The 22,083-nt window shown below is 41.5% G+C and overlaps 1 long non-coding RNA gene across 1 annotated transcript in view; it reads right to left on the reverse strand.

The window, feature by feature from the left end:
• The window catches only part of LOC147912027 (uncharacterized), a 50,748-nt gene extending 28,965 nt beyond the window's left edge, over positions 1-21,783 (reverse strand). Inside the window, exon 1 of the long non-coding RNA XR_015550390.1 lies at positions 21,722-21,783. This is a non-coding gene — a long non-coding RNA (uncharacterized LOC147912027). The remainder of the gene's footprint in view (positions 1-21,721) is intronic.
• Positions 21,784-22,083: the final 300 nt, after the last annotated feature.

The raw sequence follows: 22,083 nt of genomic DNA on the forward strand, positions 1-22,083 counted from the left end.
CACCTCGAAAGTGCCAAACAGCTCTGACAGTAATTACAGAACCAACTCAATCCCTCTCTCTGTGCTTGCTCAAAGTTCAGCATGACAAACAGCCTTTCTTCCCAACCAAGCTTCATGACATACATTTCTATTGTCTGTGTTCTAGCTATTTCTGTCTCATTCTGATACCCCCTGAATTGGTAAAATTAGAAATTGTTAGAGTTTGGGTTCAGGAGTGTGTTATCCTGTGAAGGTCCTGATGTGCCTGAAAATGTCTTTTTCCTTATGTTGTTTGAAGAGTACCAGATGATGCCATCTCAAAATATGCCTCTTTGGTGTATGGACTATTGTGAGCCAAAGGCAATTAAGAACCAGCAGACACAAGAAAAGCTCTTTACCTCCCTCTAACTGCCTCAAAATAGAGTATATAAATTTCCCCTTTTGTATAGGAAATTTACATTTATAAAGGAAATTTCCATTTGTAAAAATGTCTCCATACCAGGAAGAGAGCTACTCCTGGAAACATTTGTTATCACCTGAGAGACTCTGACCTGCATAACAAGACAACCCTTATTTACCAGACATTTCCTCCCCTCACGGTCCCAAACTTGCCTCCCCCACCAAAAGCCCAAAACCCCTTTTGCCTTGCTTAGCCTAAGATGGTACATAAGCCTCAATCAGCCTCAATCATCTGGCTGCCTCCTTAAGCCACATTTTTCTTTACGACCTTCAATGAACTGTTTTTTTGTCTTGTTAATCTGTCTTCTATCAGTTTGATTCACAGTCCCAGCCATTGAACTTAGTAGGGTAGAAGGAAAAAGATTTTTCCTTCCCTACACGTTCAAGAGGATGTTTTAAAAAGAGAGGAGAGAAAAGGAGTGTGTATGTATGTGTTCGTGTGCACATTTGTGAGCCTGTGTGCACGTTCAAGTTAGTGCATGTTTGTGTGCATGTACGCATGTGTGTGTGCACGAATGTGTGCATGCACTTCAACGTTGTCCCCAAACTCTTTGCATTACTCAGATGCTCCTTTTCTGTGGTTAGATCCTGTCTGTGATGACAAATGTCTTCATTGGGAAGGAACCACCTGCTCCCTGGGCCTATTTTGGTCGAGCTGGCTGAGCCATCACGTTTGCATTAACTGTGTAGTGCCCACATTCTTTCACATCTCCTCAGTAGGAGAAAGACTACTAGACAAAATCCATCACTAACATGACCAAGAATAAAATTTGTTCTTACACAAAGAGAATAGACTTAGGCAGTATTCAATTATATAAGACTCATCAGCGAGACTGCTTCCATACAGAAATGCATTATTCCTGAGTAATCATGCTTACTGCTCTTTACTTTGAATGTAGAAACCCTGTCTGCTTCCATTTCTGAAAACAACAGGCACATATGTACGCATTACACAATTAGGGAGTGGAAATACAAACCTAAAATAGATCCAGCTCCTTCCAAATGGAAAACAAATAAATATTGTTATACTGAAACAGAAGGGAGACAATGTACAAGTAATTGATACAAGACGTACAACAGTTGTTTAGAGAACAATCCAAATAGAAACATTAGCAAGTTACCAGCAGCGTGTCTTAGCCGGCAACTTTAGAGAAGCATTGTTTAGAGTTTAAAATACCAGCTCTTCATTGTGACCAAATAATTGGTTCAAATCCTCCCCCCACTCTTTTCTCATTTAGATTCATCCTTAGGCTGAGGAGACCAAGTGCTTACCTAATTTACTTCAGGACAACCTCTTGCTCCAAAACAACCCCACCCCACCCCACACCAATGCAATTGCAGCAACACGAAATTCCATGCTTTCCTGATCCTTGCTTTTCAGGTGCCTAGGACAGTGCTCAATACATATTTCCTCAAGCTCACCTAACCTTTGGTAAGAATTGCCTTAAAGTGCTTTTTTCAAACACGACCTTGGAAGAAGCACTGCTTTATCACTAAGATCTCACTACTGATGAGATTATCCAATTATTTTTCTTTCCTTGAAAGAGAAACAAAACAAAACTGAATATCCCTGGGTAGCTGGGTGAGTGTGTATGTGTGTGTTAGACAGAGGCATAGAGAAACAGAGAGAGAAGGAAGGAGGAGGGGGAAGGCAATAATTGAAAGAAAGCTGAATGCAGAAAGAAAAGACAGCACTCACAGCAAACACACAAGCACCTACTACCATTTTTCCTGGTGGTAGAATTGTTGTTCTGGGATATGAGGATGGGGGCAGGAATATTGACTTCTATTCTCTCTCAAGTCAGCTGGTTTGATGCTCCTGGCTTTGCTTGACAGAAGAATGACCCACACCCTAGTCATGACCTAGTAAGCAACATCTTGGGGTACACTGTCCAGTTTCAGCCAACTCCTCCTGTAAAGTGCCCCTTTTGGATTTGAATTCCTGAAATAATGTAATAATAATTATAGCACCATTTACGCAATGTGTTGTCTATAGGAAGAGATTATTCCCATCCATCCTTGCACACACACACACACACACACACACACTCACACTGTATCTGCAGAGTCTCCATTCTGTAGGACAACCATTTATGCACAAGTTAGGTTAGGAAAAAAATCTCCAAACTTTAGAACAGAAGTTTTTGTTGTTGCTGTCTGTTTAAATATGTCAGTTTTCCCATAAGGCAAATGAAGGCTGGTCACATGACTCTAAACCAGTGGTTCTCAACTGGGGATGATGAGGCACCCCCTTTCCCAGGACATGTGGCAATAGCTAGAGACATATTTGATAGTCACAACTTGACGGGGCGGGGGGGCGACACTATGGGCATCTAATTGTTAGAGGCCAGGGATGTTGTGAAACATCCTACAGTGTACAGAACTGTCCCCATACACACATAAAAATCCAGCCCCAGATGTCAACAGTGCCCAGGATGAGAAACCCTGCCCTAAACCTATATATTGAAAACTCACCCGTACTAACATGGCAGAAGTCGCAGGACAGTGGTGCTTAAGAAAGCTATCACTGTATCCCTGGAACCTCAGTTATCCACTTTATTAGCACTTATCAGATATCCAACAGTGGAATGAGATCCATTCTGTTATTTCCTATGCCAATTACTTTAATACCTCATTGCTAAAATACTGGCCCTGACACTGTGATCCAAAAAAAGCTTGATATGCTGACAGATCCCATATAGAAATGTCAGATGGCAACATTCTATGATGGCTGATGGAAATACAGGTATAATCTCCGGGGAGGGTAAAATGGCCCTCCCTACCACAAGCCTTAAGAAGTAGTCACATCTTCTCACACAGTCAATTTACCTCTGTGAATTACATTCACGTTAACATTTATTTTAATTACATGTAACTTTCTGTGAACTGAGAGGCTTGAGTAAAATGATTTCTAAACTGCCTTCCAGTGTGAATATCCTATAATTAATATCTAGGAATGTTAGCTTACACAGCTCTTGAGGAAACGAAAGAGAAGATCTTCAGGGGATGAATGCAAACAGATTCTTAATGGTTTCCTCCCCGCAAAAGACAGGATGGTGTCAGTTCAGAGTTGGTATATTTGTTTGTTTGGTTGATGGATTAGTTGGCTTTACTTATAAAGTTCAAGAGCCTGTTCCTTTAAGACTTCAAAACGATGGAGGTGCAGACCTGCAGACGCAGACATTTATATCGCCTGTTCCCATCTCACCCTTGGCAGGACTCTGCTCCCTTCCAGATGTCTTGAATGGTCTCCCCACCTCTGTCCCCAAGAAGACGGCTCTATTTAGCCGATTCATTTCACTACTCTCGCAGCCACTATCTCAACACCGAATTTCTTTCCTCAGCGGGAAAAACAAACATTTACAAAGAAGGAGATGTTGGAGAAGGGATAAAAGAGTGAGCTTTCACTGGAGGCAGTGCCCTTTAGGTGGCTTTGACAGACACAGACCTTAAGCCCAGTGGGAACACCCGCCCGACCACTGCACCCAGACTCCATTGTTGGCTACGTGCTGGCTTTTCTTCTCCACTTAAAAAACACACTCTTGACGTCAATCTGAAGGCATTTGCGTTCCCTGCCGTAGAGTTGGGTGGCATTTTTTCTTGTTGTGCCATGTTATGTCTTGTTCTGTTTGAAGTTTATTTTCCATTATAAAAAATAAAAAAGTATGGAATCATTGATCAGCCTGACAGAAAAGTAAGCATGGAGGATTTTCAGAAGTGTTGGCCAAAGGATGCCCCCTTTCTTCTTTACGGCACCATTTCCCCTGTTTGTGAAGATCTGAGAAAAAGCATTGCAAGTGATATAAACAATGTACGGCAGGAGGAGAGGTCTCTTTGGGCAAGGCGTTTATATGTGTGAATGGCGCGGAATGCGTTAGCTGATAAGGGAAGCAAGAAGCTGTTTTTCTAACACGATGCACACTGGGACTCAGGAAGTCGTTGTCTTTTTCTGTTTTTTTTTTTTTGTTGTTGTTTTATCAGCCTCTCTTCCCTGGGTAACAGGGACAGTGAAATGTCCTAAAAGTGAATCCCACTTTGAATAGCTCCATGGACTGTGTAAGCCACTTGAGCTGTCGGGCTGACAGAAATCTGATGTAGGATTTCCTGTGCAGGCTCAATCGAGGGAGAAGATTAAGGAGAATCGGGCTGATGGTTTTGGGTCCATCGTAAATGGCCCCTTTTCTTCAATGATGCCCCCTGTCATGTCTCAGGTTGAGTTCATAGCCTCCTCCGTTGTACTCCCAAGGCACTCCACACAGCCCTCAGTTAGAACAGCTCACTAGCAGTCATCTATAAGACCATCTATCCCATACAAATGTAAGAACCTCAAAGACAGCAGCAGAACCTTACTCATTTGAACATCCTTCATACCCAGCACATTAGTCGCTCAACAAATGCTTATTAAATCCACAAATGAATGAGCGAGAGCAGGAATGCACACTTACATTGAGTTTACTGTATACTAGTCACTGTTCTAAGCCCTACAACCCCATAAGGAGGGTAATTCCATGGGACCACCCAGCTAGTAAGCATTGGAGTCCGAAGGTAAACTCAGGACATCTCAGCAGCTTTCGCTCAAGGCATCACGGTAATAGTTCGAGAATAACGATTATGGGAAGCTGATAAGGACAAAGCCAGTGGACACTCAGAAACTATATGTAAATCAAAATAATATGCAGCCCAGAGCAAGCACCCTGCTAATTGTCGGCAGACAAGAGGGGTATATAGGCCATCTTATTATGAAACCACCAAATAAAACCCAACACATGGAATATTATGGCCAGGAGTCCAAGGCATTCTAAGTCTAGGGAGATATGAAGAGGGAATATAAAGGATGTCACACAGGCATCAATGCTCAGATACTAAGGTCTAGATTCTATAAGAACCAGTTTAAAACTCACAGGGTGAGTAAGCTTTTACCTGTGCATCAGCCGGCAAGGCTCAGAGAAAGAACCCAGCTCCATTACCACAACCCAACTGGTCCATCTGGAAAGAAGATGAGTGGGGAAGGGAAAGCTCTTTCTTAAGAGAAGCCTGAGGTAAAAGCCAGCAACTCAGCCTCTGTATTTAAGCATGCTAAACAAGAGTAAAGAAAAACATACCATTAGCTAGTTCCTAATGGCTCCACTTATTCAATTATTTATTCATGTATACATTCATTTATTCCTTCTTTCTACAAACGATTATTGATCATCAGTTAGAGCAGGGCCTCTCGAAATTTAATGAGCATACCAGTCACCCAAGGATCCCATCAGAACGCAGGTCTGAGGCGGGGCACCGCTCACAGCCTCCCAGGCGATGTTCATGCTCCTGGTCTGTGGACAACCCTGTCCCAAGCACTTGGGATACTAAGAGCAAGAGGTCACAGTCCTTCTGGTCCAAGGACTGCCTCTCCTAGACTGGGAGGAAAACTAATGAGGTTCTTCGACCCTCCAACTGACTGGGGTGCTCAGCAAAAATTTCTGTCTCTATATTATATTATGTTATATTATATTACATTACATTATTGTATTAACTATGTTATATTATATACACACATACCTATGTGTTTGCAGAGGAAAACTATCCTTTAATCCTATCTGGTTTGGAACGTGTTATGAGGGTATCCTCAATCACTCACATTTCCCAATGGTCCACTCTCTGAACAGCACCACTGTATGAGTATCTAGGAATGTGGGGTGAGTGTGAATGTTCCTAACTCAAGATGGAGGGGAGTGGTCACAGTGCCTGGACACAGCCTCCTCTGGCTCCCTTGGTCTCCTGGGTAGCGCATCCTGAAGACCTGCCTGGTCACTGCTTCCTCTGCTGGCATTCTCCATAGAACCCCGGAGAGCTGCTCACTTCAGTCCCAGTCAGGTACTGTCAGCCCTCTCTGGCTGGCATGGCCTGAATTTGCCCTTCCTGGCCCTATGGACTCTGAATCAGCACCGTGTACTCCTTCTGGCCCCTTTGCCAGAAGTCTAGCTCAGTCTCTGCAAGTGTGTTGGGGGATGACCACACCCCTCTCCACAGGAAGACCCAGGATAGCCCAAAGAACATTAGGTCAGCTCTCTTCCTCCACGTTCCCCTTTAGGGGGGTGTATGCAGACTCTTCCATCCTGCAGGAGAGGAAAAATTTTTCCTCTACCCTTTTAGGATCAGTCGCTGGGACAAACAAATTGAACTAGCAAAAGACAGATTAACAGAAGAAAATGTACACAGATTTTAATGATGTTAATAACTTTATGTGCGTGAGGGGCTTCACAGAAAAGAAATGAAAATTCCAAGGAGGCAGTTAGACCCAGGAGTTTACATATCACTTTAACAAAGGGCAATAAATTGTGGAGAAGTGACTAGACAACGGAAGGAGTGAGAGTTTGGGCTTCTAGGGGTGGCAAATTGTAGGAAGGTAAATACGTGAGGGAAACTAATGGTAGATAAGGGTTGTTTAGTAAGGTATGTTATGCAGACTCAAGTGCCCTCTGCAGTAACAAGAGTCATCTCTGGGGATTAAGAGTTGTTCTCTTCTTGACAGTGGAGAAAGAGACACTTTTACAAACAAAAATGTGTCACCTTTCCAAAGAGTAATGTATGCTCTGCTTTTAGGCAGAAAGGGGGATGGCAGAGAGTTCCTCCCACGTCTGTTGTTTCTTAATTGCCTTCTGCTCCAAATAATCTTTATGCGAAAGGGGCATATTTTGGGGTGGCATATTCTGATCCCCTTCCTTTGCAATGTCAGAGGCTGAACATTATTAACTCGTCTTCTTACCATTCCCTGGTAAGAAACACACTCTTCCTTCAGCCAAAAATATCTTCCTTTAGCATTTTTTGGGTGCCAATACCGACTTCCTTCTCTCTCGAAAGTTTCAGGCACCCCTGACCAGCTTAGCTGCCCTCATTATGCACATGGCCATCATCCAGATAATTTCCAACAATTTCAAATTTAAAAGCAGCTGTATGCACGATTATTTGATTAGAGGCTGTCTTTTCCTCTAGACTGTAGACACTGGGGGAACAAGGAGGTAAGTCTAGCACTAGCATGCTCCGTGACACACGATAAACATCTATTGGTCGCATAATATAATGATGGATTACATCTGTCGAAGGCTTACTGTGTCCACGCCTTCCTCTAGGCACTTTATCTGTGTTAATCTACTTAATTCTCACAACAAGTGACAAAGTGAAGTGGGGTCTGTCACCATCTGCGTTTTAGAGTTGAGGAAATTATATTACTCAAGTAGGCAGGATTCATGACCAAGTAGTCCGGTATTGCCCCAAAAGGACCAAGCTGGAGGGTGGGGTGGAGGAGGAAAATTTGCTAACACAACGGAACTGTCCACAATTCAAGTCTTCTGCTTCATATGTAAAAGTCACACATATTTTGCATTCTACTCCCTTTCTAATAGTTTAAAATATTTTCCCGCAGGAAAAGGAAAGCCACAGCAGGATCTCATTTTTTATTTCCAGCTGGGTCTTCTGACTGCTGCTTGGATGTGGCTCGGGGTGGAGATGGGATCGCACCTGATTATGGAATAGGAAGAAACTAAAACTCTGGGTTTTGATATTAAAGACTTATTTCCTTGTTTCCCACACTTTGTAAGAAAGGCATCACTTTCCCCAAATTTTTCAAACCCCCAATTTTTTTGGCCATGACTTTCAGACACCTTGGATTCATATACGATATAGACAAACAATCGCCAAGATGGCAATGGCCTGCTTCTGCCAGTACGATTTCATTAACGCCATTGTGAGCAGTTTAGCTGAGCATGAATGCAGAACCTACACACCACACACCATCCTAAGTATGTATCATGCATTTTATATGCAGAGACAATACAGATAATATATTGCCATGCATATATGTATACACATATATAACGAATGCATAATATAAATAAACATATAAATTATACATGAACCTTCTCTGGACTCAAAAATGCTTAGGCAATGCTCTTGACCTGGTGTTTTTCAATTTTGCTTTGTTTTAGCCCAAATTAGCATTTAGGCCCTGTGAGACTGAGCGATGCGGTTAAGCCGCTCACATTGAGAATCATCTTTGTCTTCATTGATCAGGGATCTTTTAAATCTTTTGAACACATATACCACTGTACAACAACATCATGTACTAATCCACTCCTGGAACCACTTAACTCTTTTCCTCTGTTCTATTTACTCATTCGCTTTTCAAGCCGCAATGCTCTTGGCAATTGACGGTCGAATGTCGTTGTGTTCTGAACAAACACTGCAATTTCAATCGCAGTGCACAAACACAGGATGATCCCAAAGATGGCAAAACATGGCTGAAGAGATAAAAGCAAATAAACACTTGTATAACCTTTTAAAACACAATACAAAGGCAAAACACTCTTAGTTAGATAGGAGGAGAAATTTATTTAACATACTCTATCATTTCTGAATTCTACCAGCTGTATTTTCTCTCCTTCAGCATAATACAAACAATATAATAATCAATACATGCCTTGATCTTGATATTAAATAAACCATTTTGGCTTTGATTATGATAGCAAAAATAAGTTAACATCGTGAATGTCAAATCATTTTTTTAAATGATGAAATAATTTGTGGCCCAAAGTTGATGGAAAAAACTGTGAAAATTAAAAATTATGAGGTGGGCTGCCTGGTGGCATAGTGGTTAAGTTCACGTGTTCTGCTTTGGCAACCCTGGGTTCGTGGGTTCGGATCCTGGGTGTGGACCTACACACTGCTTATCAAGCCATGCTGTGGCAGCGTCCCATATGAAGTAGAGGAAGATGGGCACGGATGTTAGCCCAGGGCCAGTCTTCCTCAGGACAAAGAGAAATATTGGCAATGGATGTTAGCTCAGGGTAATCTTCTTCACACACACAAAAAAATCATGACTTACGAGGAATTTTCAGTTACATGGGACAATATTTGTGACGAAACATTCTGAGAGAAAACAGTATACTATCTATGCATGCATTATGTATATACCACTTTATTAAAATTAGACAATGCGTAGATAGATGATGGATAGACAGATGGATAAATGTGTACTCAGATACATAAATATAATAAGAAAATGGAAAAAAAAAGTTGTAAGGAGATATACCAAAATGATAAATATGAATGATGCAAGGAGGCATTTTTCTAAAGAATCATTTACAAGAGTTATGGAACCCGCAGGCATCAATACATCTTGGTCACTTGAGTTACAATTCATGACTTCTAAATATGAAAGGATATATGCTGATTCGTGCATCTGTGCCTGCCCACCCAAGATTATCTCTTCTAACTGGTTCAGACCAATAATATGAAGTGAAATTTCATGTCAAATATTTAATAGCTTTTTTCCTACTTCCAGAGTCACACGCTATTTAATATTCAAGGTTATTTTAGTCACTATGATGATGAATAAGTAAAATTTACCAGTTAGTTCACATGGGAATAACAATAGAATATTACTTGTAAACATGTACTATATACACACACACATATACATATGTGTGTGCATATATATACCTACATACATATGTATATGTGATCATAAAGATAAACATCACCAACTTAGTTGGAGAAAGAATTCCAAAGGAGAGGCTACGTACAAAGAGCAAACCCATGGCCTGTGGCCCCTTTCCCCATCCTGTTCCCCAGACAACATCCAATATCTTGGTTGAAATCCTGCTCACCCTCCTACGGTCTCCCACCTCCATACACAGACATCCACCTCTCACCTGTGAGATTTTTTTTTTTTATAATTTTTTTTATTATTATTTATTTTTTCCCCCAAAGCCCCGGTAGATAGTTGTATGTCATAGCTGCACATCCTTCTAGTTGCTGTATGTGGGACGTGGCCTCAGCATGGCCAGAGAAGCGGTGCGTCGGTGCACGCCCGGGATCCGAACCCGGGCCGCCAGCAGCGGAGCGCGCGCACCCAACTGCTAAGCCACGGGGCCGGCCCTTACCTGTGAGATTTTGAGAAAGCTACTTCATGTTGCTTTGCCTCACTCCTCAATCTGTAAAATGGGAACGATAACCGTAAGGCCTTCTCTGCTTTGTTTTGGGGAGATGTAAGTCTCAGCCTGGAGGCTGGTCCATACTAAGTAATTAGTAATTACATACCCCGTATTGTGAATCAATCCAGTTACCGCTATCTCAATGTGTTGAAACGTCCTGATCCTTTCCAAGCCGCCATTGCCGATGTTCAGAGGTGGCCCATGAAGGGACATTTAGTTTCTATCCCAGGGCCAGAACATGGGACGGGTCTGCAAACTGCAGCCTGGGGGCACAACCGGCCAGCACCTGTTCCATGCAGCCCCCCTCATTCATTTCTGCGCTGTCTGTCTGTGGCTGCTTTCACCGTGCAGAAGCCGAGCGTAGGCATCTTGGCCAGCAAGCCCTAAAATATCTACTATCTAGTCCTTTATGGAACAAGTTTGCTGAACCTTGGGCTTAAATCTTGATGAGTCCTGGAGATAACATCTTTACTCTATGTTCAAGGTTTTACTCATATGTATTGATATAGGACAGTTGCTTGCACTTGACACCAAACACCATGCGTCTATCCATCTGAAGTGCTATGTGATACGGTGATGGCTTAACTGTAAATGAGGATTTATGAATCCCGGGCTTAAAGAACCAAGAAGAAATGTAATTACAAAAGACATAGTGATGAAAGAGCATTAATGGAATCCTCGCTTCACAATAAATTCCCCACCTGAGACAGTCGTGCCATTTTTAAGAGGAAAGACCAAAAGAGTGACGTGTCATGCTCCCTAGCATCAGCTCCTATTTCATTGGCTACATAATTATAAGTCTCCATGATTTCATTTCATTTCACTGTGGTGCTTTCATCTCATGACATCTCTTTGGTAGAGCTCCCAGCGATGGGGGCTTCTGCTAGAAAACCTCCCTTGTCTGTAAAATCGCCTCTTCCAACACAGCGCAGCCCTGGTTTTACAAATAACTCAAATGCACGGAGTAAAACCTATGGACGGTGATTGACAAAGAGCAGTTGAGGATGCAAGCCAGAGGAAAAAAACATCTTTGATTCGCCTTACCCTGGAAGGCAGCGATGTGCGTTATAAACTATGAATACAGACACTATCATTTTTCTTTCCCAAGTGGACACCAGTGTCTGCACTTTTCTCATCGTGTGGCTGATGACTGTGAGCCCACAAAGCTTGGTTTTATGACAAAGAGGCTGCCACAAACTTGCAAATTTGCACTGCTGTCATTCTGTGTCAGCGGCTCCCTTTAGAAGGGAACGTCCGTGTCATGCTAATGATCCCAGACTTGGCAAGTCTTAGAGACCGATAGAGCCACTCAAAAGAGCGCGTGTAAAGTAAAGGTGCAATTGATGAATTCTTCATTGAAATGGACTAGCAGGCTCTGAATGGTAGGAAATAAAACTGAATTCTAAAAGCGGGCTGGGATCGGTAACAGCACAATGAGACCCCTAGTCCCGGAGCGTGAGGCTGTGGCCGGAGTTTGAAAAGGTTCTGCTGTATAATGCCTCTTTCCCGGAGACTCTTTTCACCAACGCCAAGCCGTTTATTTGCTCTTTTGTTAGAGCTTCGGTGACTTATGTGTCTGGGAAGCATTTCTTTACAAAATGTAATAACTCCTGCCATGAAAACAGACTGGTTTTAATGACAATAACTTGATATTACAGGTGGCCCCATCAATTACTAAGAAGTTGCTACAGGGTGATGAAAGGTCTGTACATCCTAAACCGGGTACGATGGTGGCCAAGAAGGAGGAAAAGATGCTCCTGGGAAACTGTCATCATAACAACGTCCAACCTGGCAGTAAATTGGAAGAAGCAAATACCCTTTGGGGGTTAAGCTTCCTGAGGGGGATGAAACCAGCTCCAGGCTGCCCAATATCAGGTTGATGATCGCCACGCTGATTGTCTCTTCCATCTTGTTGGGAAACAGGATTACAGTCTTTCTTTTCCCTTTTTTTCCTACAGGACAATAAATGATTCTACCATCATTAAAGTCAAACCTGGGGCTTTATATAGGAGCTCTCTGTACTTTCTACTCAATTTTTCTAAAGAATAAAGTCTATATACTGAAAAGAAAAAAAAATCAAACTTCAAAATCAAAAGCAGTCAGTAAGTTATGGAAGCACCGTGATTGTTTTGTTGTTGATATTTGAGGGTTTTTAGCTTAAACTCAAGGCTCCTTCCCAAGGTATTTGCTGAAAATCTGGATAGATTATAGGAAAAAAAACACTGAAGCCTGTGTCACATGTTTTTGTCTTTCTTCTGTGCATTTTAATGACAGAGGAACGTCACTTGCTTTGAGGGGGTAGACCCTGGGAGGCCAGATGCAACGGAAGGTGAGCAGGACTCCCACCTAAGGAGGAGATCTGGAATATTTACGACGGAAAAGCCTACCAGATCATTGGGATGCGGTGTGGAATAGAGCGTTTCATCTTATTCAATGTTAATCTCTCCTTTCCAGATGTCCTGTTTGTTTCCTAAAAATAAACGGCAGTGATAGACTAGGATATTCTTTAGATTCTGCTGCTGTTGGAGAAATAGAAAGATGGGCAAGGAATTGAGGAATCAGATTCCATGGGGGGAATTCAAGGACTTTCTTTCTCAGGGTCAAAGAACAAAGAGCCCATATTTGCAGCAGGCATTTGTGACAAAATCTGAGTCTTCACTGTGCGTTTCGGTGGTGGGGAAAGGGTGTTCTTTGGCTTGTTTAGGTTCCAGGGTACTTAGGTTTCCTTGATATGATTATAGAAGTAGGTTACTGTCTGTTCTTTCTGGACCAAGGTAGCTCCCTGTAGTTTTTTTAACTTTTCTAGGTCAAATCCAAAAGTGTAGGTGATTACAGAATGTCTCTATAGCTCTTTGCATGTATTTTCCCCCCAAAACACACAGGGCACCGTGGCTCGCCGAGAGCAGGATTCTGGTTTCCATGTTCAAGGTGGGTTGGAAAATAAGGGTTTCTTGTCTAGGCCACTTAGTTCTCTACCATGAATGCCCCTCGTCAAATCATTTTGGATGAGTCTCCTCTTTGAATTAAATGATTGTGACAGTCATAATATAAGAACTATTTTGTTTTAATATTCTAAAATAAAAGAAGATAAATCTCCACCCCGACTTCTCTACCTATCTGTGCAAATCACAACTTTTGTTTTGTTTGAAAATGTATCAGATTTAAGGATGACTGCTAAAGCAAAGTATGAGTCCGGCATTGGCCAGCAGTTGAAACCCATTTAGAGCCAGACTCCGTCACTGAGATGAGGAGGTGAAGGTTTTCATTTCGACTTTGGTGAGACTTTTTTCTCTGCAGTTGAACTTATGATCTCACTAATGAGTGATCATTTTCGGTCTTCAGTAAATTCAATGCATCATTTCCCTTCATAAAACACTCTGGTGGCTAGAGCTTTGCTATTTACAATTTCAGTGACACAGTGTTCTAGGCATGTATTTATTTAATGAAAAATGCATTATCCAGTAGCCAGTGAGAGATTATCAGAAGAAAAATCTGACCGCTAGTTGAGCAATTAGGACGATGGAGAGTGGAGTCCTGTGATCTTAGGTTCCATCCTGGCTTCCCCACTTGATAGCTTTGTGAGCTTGAGAAATGTACCCAACCTCTCTGGGCACAAGTTTTCTCCTCTGTATTTCATGGGCACACAGTGAGGGTTTGATTAGAACAGCGCTAGTCACACAGGGAGTGCTCTGTCGATGTCTGCCATGAAGTGTCATCCTATCAACTTTAGAATTCAGCGAGAAGCGAAAACAAACCTGGAGCTAATTCTCCCTTCTCCTGCTTTTCTTTCTACTTGTGAGAACTCTATGCTGCTAGCAGTCACGTGACAAACACATTTTTAATAAAGTTGGTGTCTGTGGAACAAACACATCCATGAAGGGGGTGGTTCAGCTAGTGGGTTATAGCTCCACTTGGGGAGCACAGCAGAATGGATTCACATAAGTAAAAGCGAATTTTAAAACACGCCATTTTAAATTGCATTCAACATGTTCAAAAAAATGCCAAAATTATTCTTCCTTTGGGAGTTTAAACAAAGTTGCTTAAAAGTTTTCAGAACATGAAATACTGACACCTGGTTAGGATATAAAAGTTGAAACAAACCATTGCTCCAACTGTAATAACTAGAGGAAAAAGAATAAACTAAAAAATCCTATTAATTCCAAGCTACATCACCAAAGAACTGTGAACACCAAGAATCTGAATTGCAGAACAGCTTTTCCTTGGTGGGCAATGGCTGCAGCTCCCTTCTTTTCTGGAGGTGTCTGCTGAGACCAGGCACAGGCAGAGAGAGGATGGACTGGCCCCAGGTGGAGGGACTCTGCTGGGTAGGGGAAGACCAGCGAAGCCTTGAATAGCCAGTGGGCTGGCGAGATGGATCAGAAAGTCTCCCTGCCTCACTCTGGAGGACTTTGCCTGTGTTAGAAAGCAGAGAGGGACCTCCATAGTCTTTCCAGGCTTAGCACCCAAAGTCCTGCTACAGGGGAAGGTTCATAAAACATTTAGCAGATATTTTATACTACAGATATTTGTACATATTTTATACTACAGAAGAAGTCAAATTAACGAAAGCTGCCACCCACCCACATCCCAGCTCAATAAATCATTAGATATAAGTGACCATCTCCTCTCTCCATTTGCTGTCTCTAGGGAAAATGTATTAAACCATAGCCATGAATAACCATTTTGAAAATGTAGCTTATGACCCCTTAAACTGAGTGCATGAAACATAATTTCAGCCACTCATCATATCTCCGGCACATTTAAGAACAGTCTTCCTCATGTTACGTGGTGATATGACTTGGTGCCTGTGTGGTCACTTCCCTGTCTATCTGATGCTCTGCAAGTTTACTCTTAAACTAGAAACGCAGCCTTGTTTAAAAGAGTTGGTTAAGTAAAATTAAGTACAGCTCTGTCCGAGTGGGGGAGGGGGCATATTATCTTACATAGATATATTTTGTGGCTTGACCAATTTTCTCACTCCAACATTTAGAATATATTATGATACACAGCATTTATTAAACAAATATTGCTGCAGAAAAGGAAGGAAGAAGGTAGAAAAAAGTCAGGGAGAGAGAGAGATATGACAAAATTGCCCATTACTATATGGTAGTATAAAAGGTAATATCCTTGTATAGCACCAGACAAGGAATTCACAAGTCATGATCATGGAAAAGAAAAGGTTATGTGTTTGCAAGGATATTTTGACAAACCATGTTTTAAAATTAACTATACTTCATTCATTAATTATCCTGAAATGCATCTGAAAATGGCAGAACACATTCTTTTTTTTTTTTTTTTTTTTTTTTTAAAGATTTTATTTATTTTATTTTTTCCCCCCAAAGCCCCAGTAGATAGCCGTATGTCATAGCTGCACATCCTTCTAGTTGCTGTATGTGGGACTCGGCCTCAGGATGGAGGGAGAAGTGGTGCCTCGATGCGCACCCGGGATCCGAACCCGGGCCACCAGCATTGCAGCGCGCGCACTTAACCACCAAGCCACAGGGCCGGCCCAGAACACATTCTTTTATCAATAACTTTAAGAAATGAAGTCCACTTGATTTTTTAAATTGAATAATTGACATATTATATTAGTTTCAGGTGTACAATATAATGATTCAATGTATTTGTACGTGTTGAGCCATGATCACCACACTAAGTCCAGTTAACTCCCATCACTACAAATTTCACTTGATTTCTCAAAATTTAAAAATCTCTTTCTTTGCCAAGATTTTAAAAAAGAAAAACTCTGTCATATTCTTCATGATTAACATGAACAGGGCTTCCACTTAACACTTTGTATATCTGAATCAGTGGTAGTTTCACCTTTTAATTAAAGTAGGTGCTTCAAAAGCTCTGACCTCTTTGGAGATGATGCTTTTAATCTTATTCTGCATCTCTTCTCCTAAGGGGAGTTGATTAAGACTGCTGCACAAATTTTGCCAACACGATTTCTTAGATCTTCTAATAACTTGATGAGCTGGAATGCGCTTCCTTTCATAATCTATCAAATGCTGAAAGTTTAACTGATGTCTGGATTTTTTCCAGAATTTTCTACTTTCTTTGATTTTGTAAATCTTTGCTGTATATGAGACCTGGAGGCTATTTTTTTTCCATGTTGTTGTAGAATAGCTATTTCAGCTGACTTCAAAATAACAGGTTCTCCACTCATCACTGAGAATTTTTGTTAAGACTTTGTAGAAAAGATAGACTGGAAGGTTTTATATAGAAAGATAGATATATAGATATATGTATATAATTAATTATAACATATCATCTACTGATATATATTGGTTATCATATATACTATTATATGTAATATGTGCAGTATATACAATTATACAATCTCTCTATTATAATATATACAGATATAATTAATTATAACACATACTATATACTGATATATATTACATATGTACTGTATACACATTATATACATATACTGAACATTTAACTACAAAGTAACCTTTAAGTGAAATAAGTATTAAAATTTACATTCAAGAATAAAATATTTCCTAAAGATTGAGTAAACTATGTATAGTCTAAAAGTTTTAAAATATGCACATCGTTAGCAGAAAATGTCAACGAGACACCATATGAAATGGTGAAAGTGCACTGTCTCATTGGAATGTGTTAATACAATTACCTTTAAGTTTTTTATTAAAAATTTCTACTGTGGAAAGTTTTTAAAGCCAGATTACTATAAACATTACTCGTTTCCTCTTAGATGACGAGTTCTCAAATGTATATGTCCATATTGAATATCTCTGTATAATTATATATGTGAGGGTGTGTTTATACACACAGATATGTATATCATTAAAAATATCTTTAATTTAGGTATGAAAAATTATTTGAAAGTGGATGATATTTTGACTATAAATGGAGAACACCACATGGAGAATTTTAGAAAGTGGAATGAATTTGACCAGCCTTCTCTTCCTGATAATCCAAATTTATGTACAAAATTACATATCTGACATAATTTCATCAGAAACTTCCCGGGAATAGACTTTTGCATATGTCTGATAATATTAATAAACGCTTTATATTGATTTTTTTGTTTCTATTTAGACCCAAAATAAAATCAAAACAATATTTTATTTTTGGTCCTTGGCCAGAACAAGAAGATTCAAGTAGCACAGAATCTTAGGAAATAAAATAATCAAAGAGGAAGATGAGATGACTTGGGAAGCTTATTTCAACACCTCTTTATGAACAGAGTTTCACATTTTGGGAACAGATTGCAAAATAAAGCCAGTGTTGGATTCCCAACCAGCAAAGGTGAAGTTAATGCAGGGACGTCTCTATAGTTTGCCGACTCAGCAAATGACTTTGTAAAAATGTTCTTAGCTTAAAACAGAAAATATTCTTTATGGGAGAAAGAAATGTGGTTCTTGACTGCCTTTTAATTTTAAAGACATCAAAGAAGTTTCCATTTTATTCTGTAATCAAAGAAAATAATTAATATGAATAGAGAGCAGAGAACAGAGGAAGATCAATTGAAAGATAGTGACAGCTAATCCAAAGTAATTCTCCTTTAGAACCGAGGTCCTTACTTATAGATGGTTTCTGAGATCCCTGTTTCAGCAGAATTTGAGAAACAACCAGTAAGCCGGGTGATCTCTAAACAAAAAGATTGATTTGATAAGGACAGAAGTGGATCAGCTTTCATAATTTAAAGGATCAAACATCTTTTACCTTAAGCGAAGGAAAAAAGAGAAATGGCATAAATCAAGAGGAAATGATATCTTCCTTGGCAATTTACGAGGCTGACTGCCATTGTCATGAAGTCCTTGCACAGAGACTCTGGAGCCTGTTGCCAATGGACGCTGTTTCCCAGGGGCCTGGGGCACAACCTCACTCATACAATTTAGATAATAATCTCCCCTTAGCCAAAATTTGCCTTTTGGCATATCTAAGAAAGTCCAACTCTAGCTGCTGGAATTGGAGCTCTACATTTCTGGGTCCCAGTTGAATGGCAATAAAACCATTTGGACTGCTCACCTTTGCCTGCTACAGATGAGATGGAGTAAGAGATAAGTCAGGTTTGGGAACAGAGGCAAACCTGTTCTCTCTCTGGGTCATCACATAGCCTCTCATAAGAAGTGCAATTTCATCAGCATGGCATACTGCATGGCAGCACTGCCTACTGAGGGATGCTATGGTCTCCCTGGCCCCATCTAAGTAGATTCTGTTAGGTAACAATTATGATAAGCCTCTAGTACATTTTCAATACCAAGTAACAAATGCTACTAGAAGAAAATATGTGGTGTAGTAAAATAGAGTTACTACAATTTGGCTGTTGGCTTTTCATGTGGTATGCTCAGGTACTAACTTTTTCGTTCATTTATCTGTTCATTCATTCAACACATAGGGAGTGGAGATACAATTTTTAGCAAAACAGACTTAGCCTCTGTCCTCAGGGAGCTTACAGGCTAAGATGAAGAGATATTAACATAAAGCGAAAGACAGATGTTAACTTAAAGAAAATGAAAGGCAGAAAGACACACAAAGAGAAAGAAAGGGGAGAGGGTTATAGAAGGAAGGAAGGAAGAAGGGAAAGATAGAGGGAGGGAAGGAGAAAGTGAGGGAAGGAGGAAGAGAGGGAAGAGGAAGAAAGGAAGGAAGGAAGGAAGCAAGAAATAGAAGCTCTAAGATGTAACCGTGATGGTAGTTATGAAAGAGAAGTTGGGGTTGGGGCACTTTTCCTAGACTGGAGGTGCCACATGGAGGGTGAACTGACATTCAGGGTCAGGGTGGCAAATTGACTACAGCAGGGGAACGCTGTAACTAAAATAGTGTTTGAACACTAAGACTCTGAGAGAAGATAAGACATAGAGATTTATAAAGATGAGAGTTGGAATGCAAGAGAATCATCTGTGTGCCTGAATGTCTTCATCTTCAAAGTGGGGGTAACGTTATCGTGTTACAAGTTGATGTCAGACTGAGTCAGATAACACAGAGGAAAATACCTGATGGATCCTCACACTCATCAGATCCTCTCATGTTCATTTACACAGCTATTATTTCATTTCTTTGTTCTTTCAATAAGTTTTGGTAATTACCTAGGCATGAGACAACAAGAGCCTGGACTTTCAAGAGAGAGGAGAAATACGGCAAATACAAGACTTTGGGTAAGAAAAGCGGAGACACTTGGGAATGTGTAGAAAGTAAAATTAAAAATTAATGGGCCACTGATTGCAGTGGGAAAGGGAAACTTTTCTATTGCTTCAGGGTTCATTAGAGTGCAAGAAAATTAGAGAGTTACTGAACTAACATTTCTTGACCGCTCTCCCCAGAAAAAGATCTAAAAAATTCAAGCATCAGGTCAGAGCTTCTTAGCACTCTTTCTTCTTTTTTTAGATAGACATAACGATATGAATTCTTTACAAGGCTCACCTAGAAAACTTTTTTTGCTTTTCAGTCATTAAATATAGAAGGGGAAGAAACACATTATAAACTCAAAGAAATAAGATTGCACATAGTATGGTGGAAAGAGCTCTGAGGAACAGGTAGACCTGCCCATCTGGAACCACTGTTGGTATTGGAACTTATGTAAGCACCTCCTTAGATTCTCATGGCATGTGCCTGCCTCCCTGCCCTCGGATGCTTCCTTACTGCAGGAACCCCAGAGCCCACTGTCCATAGTGGCTCATCTCATCAGAGCTAAGACTGGGAAGCCAGCCCTGTGGCCATGCAGGCTGCCTTCCTGCTTGGCTGCCATCTTGTCTCCTATAGAAGCGGCTGCATTGCTCTGGCACCAAAGCTTTACTGCACTGAACTGTGGGTGCTCTAGCTCATCCTTCACTCCCAGATCTGATAGAATGAAGTTCCACGCTGCTGGTGTGGGTATGGTGTCCCCAGTGGTCATCTAGCTGGGCCATACGCACAGGAGTGTTAATACCCTGAAGGGGAGCTCTCAGGGAGCAGTAACTAGATCTCCCTTTCTCTCCTACCTGAAGACTTGCCTGGATGATCTCATTCTTTCTCTTCAGACATGTCCTGCCTACCTGAGCAACCCTGCTTTATTTTCTAGTCTTGCTGTGAGCAGTTCCATAACTCGTCGACGTTCATCCATGTCCTTGAGCTTGCTTCTCCCAGGAAAGCATCCATCCACAAGCTCTGTCTTCGGCACTGCTGTCTAGGAAATCCAGGCACAGAGAGTAGGCGCTTTCTTGGACTAGAAATGAGACCCCACAGGACAGGATTTAGGATTTAGAGTGTCCTTCTCTCCCAAGGAGTAGGGACTTTACTGCTGGTGGTGAAGTGGGGGTGGAGATCACACTCCCCAGGCAGTGGCCTCACAATGACAAAAGCTTTCACTTGTGGGAATTGGAACCAGTCGCAGGGGGAAGACAAGGCTTTGGGAGATCAAGTGGCTGCTGTCCTTAATTGGTATGGGGACCACAATATCTGTAAGGATTGTGTTGTGGGGCGGCTGCTTTCAACATCAGAAACCTTGCAAAAAGAAAATGATATGCTCAGGGTGGCTAATTGTCAATGTAAATCATGCTGTGAAAGGCAGATGGCCAAGAGGGAGGCACTAAGGAAGACTATCATCTTCTGCAGCCTCAGGGCAGATTATGCTGCAAATCAGGACCAGAATGGATAATAACGAGACAGAGATGCAAAGATGACTGCAGGAGGAGCCCTGACAGGCCTGCTGTGTGCGAGGAAGGGAAAGAGCACTACCCTGAGACCTGTGTCAGAAACATTTCAGTAGACTTAGCCTGAGGATCTCAAACCCCCACATCCCCTGGAACATTCCAAATGACAGAAGCAGCCCCATTCCACCATCCAGAGAAAACATTTCTTCCTTTGCCATGATCTTCCCTGGCCAAGAGGCGCCTCTGAAAATGAAGCATGTTCCTCAAGACCCACCCTCATCTTTCTTTGACCTGTGTTTCTCAAACTGGAGCATGCCTTAGAATCACTTGGAAGGCTAGTTAAAACAGACTGTTAAGCCCTATGCCGAAAGCTTCTGATTCGGTTGGTCTGGGGTGGGTCCCGGGAAGCTGTACTCTCGTACTTTCCCAGGAGATGTTGCTCATGCTGGTTCGGGGGCCACACTTTGAGGAACCACTGCTTTGGTCCTATACCCAGGTCTCACCACAGATGAGCCAAATGGTAAGGAGCCCTACTCTAGGGAAACAAACAGCATCTATGCCAGAGGAGTTGCAGGACCGAGCTCAACTGGCCCAACTGTGGGGACATGAGTGGACATGGATCTTAAGACAAGACTGGGATTGGAGGAGCAGAATATAAGGCTAGATAAGAGAATTCATTGGCATAGTGGCATTCAGACATACCTTGGAATTCAATTTTCTGTAAGACGTCTAGAGCCGATCCTAAGAGTTTGATATGATGGTACCTGCAATAGTGGACACAGAAATGGCCTTCTGTAAATAAGGTGGAGTTGCCATATCTCAGTGTAGAACTGAGAGAGGGGTGAGAAGGATAAGGAAGTCAGGATGCTAGAATGAACTGCTCCTGTACAACCGGAGACCTCCCACCTGACTTTGTTCCCTGGGGGGACTCCGAAGACAATGCCCCCTCCTCCCTGCCCCCCACATTACAGCACCAAGGAATGCACAAGTGAAGGGAGCATTAGCATATTTTAGATGCTACTCAGTGGCTATTATCCACAGGCCAGGTTGAGTGTGGGTGGTGC

Source organism: Ceratotherium simum, chromosome X (assembly GCF_057802395.1).
Source record: "Ceratotherium simum simum isolate JZ-2026a chromosome X, ASM5780239v1, whole genome shotgun sequence".
Lineage (NCBI taxonomy): Eukaryota > Metazoa > Chordata > Mammalia > Perissodactyla > Rhinocerotidae > Ceratotherium > Ceratotherium simum.